Source organism: Drosophila albomicans, chromosome 3 (genome assembly GCF_009650485.2).
Source record: "Drosophila albomicans strain 15112-1751.03 chromosome 3, ASM965048v2, whole genome shotgun sequence".
NCBI classification, from domain to species: Eukaryota; Metazoa; Arthropoda; class Insecta; order Diptera; family Drosophilidae; genus Drosophila; species Drosophila albomicans.
This window is the reverse complement of record NC_047629.2, coordinates 15411105-15412245: the sequence shown is the minus strand read 5'-3', so window position 1 is coordinate 15412245 and position 1141 is coordinate 15411105.

Here is a 1141-nt window from a genome sequence, read left to right as displayed (position 1 = left end):
TATTACGGTACAACTGTCACAGCAGTCATCGTAACTCCCCGCCAAATCTCTTGGCCATTCACAGTCAATGCGCTCGTGGTCTTGGCTTGTTTCATTTTTGTTTTCATTTTTTTTCGGTCGACTCATTAGAATGTCAACAAATTTTGCTGACAACGATTTGGTAAATTGGCTTGACTCGATTTGCTTTATGCATATGCATATATCCATATCGAGTCGACAGTCGTCTTGTCTATAGACAAAGCGCAGTCCAATAATAATTTGCTACCAATTGCAATTACGGGCAGGTGTCCCCAATGTCTCCAAGTCAAAGCTGTTTCTGGCCTTGTCAATTATTCACGGTGCACTTCTCGAGGTCTGACATAAGTCAGGACTCTGCCTATAAGAGGACTTTGCGGCGATTTCCTTGTCATGCGTGACCCTTGTATCCCATTCGAATTCAATTTACATTGAATTATTCAAACAAATGTGCCTACTATTTGTTTCCGTCGCTCGTTTTTTTCATATTTCTTATAGGCCTCAGGGCCCGCTCTTCCCCTGCAATTCCTAACATTGCTCAAATATTGGTTTTTACCATTATGGCAATTTGCATAGCCAAGTCCATATTGCTAATTATAATAACATGCCAGATATTGTTTAGCTTCTGCAAATATTTCCAGGAATCGTTATAAAAAACTATCAGTTAGCCCTTTGTATGATGTTTCCTAGAAATTTCTGAAATTGACAATTGATTTTTGAATACGTTTAAGCAATGTCTATAAAACTTAACTTTACATTTCGCTAAAAGGGTTGAGCCATAAAAAAGAAAGTTTAAATTGCATTTATTGCGGCTATCAACAGCAGAGCTCTTTATATCTAGAAAAAAAGCAAAAGCAATGTTAATGTTTTAAAATATTTTAATCGAAATAAACATTTTATGATGACAACTCACCGATAATTAGAATAAAAGTATACAAAATGTGTTTGTTATTGCTATTTGCGATTTTATTAATATTCTACTATATTTTAATTACATTATATTTTATTTTGTTTATTTGTTATTATTTTATTTTGTTTATTTTATTTTATTTTATTTTATTTTATTTTATTATTTATTCATTACATTAATGGACAAACTGAGCTTGACTTTTGTTATTGCTTTAAC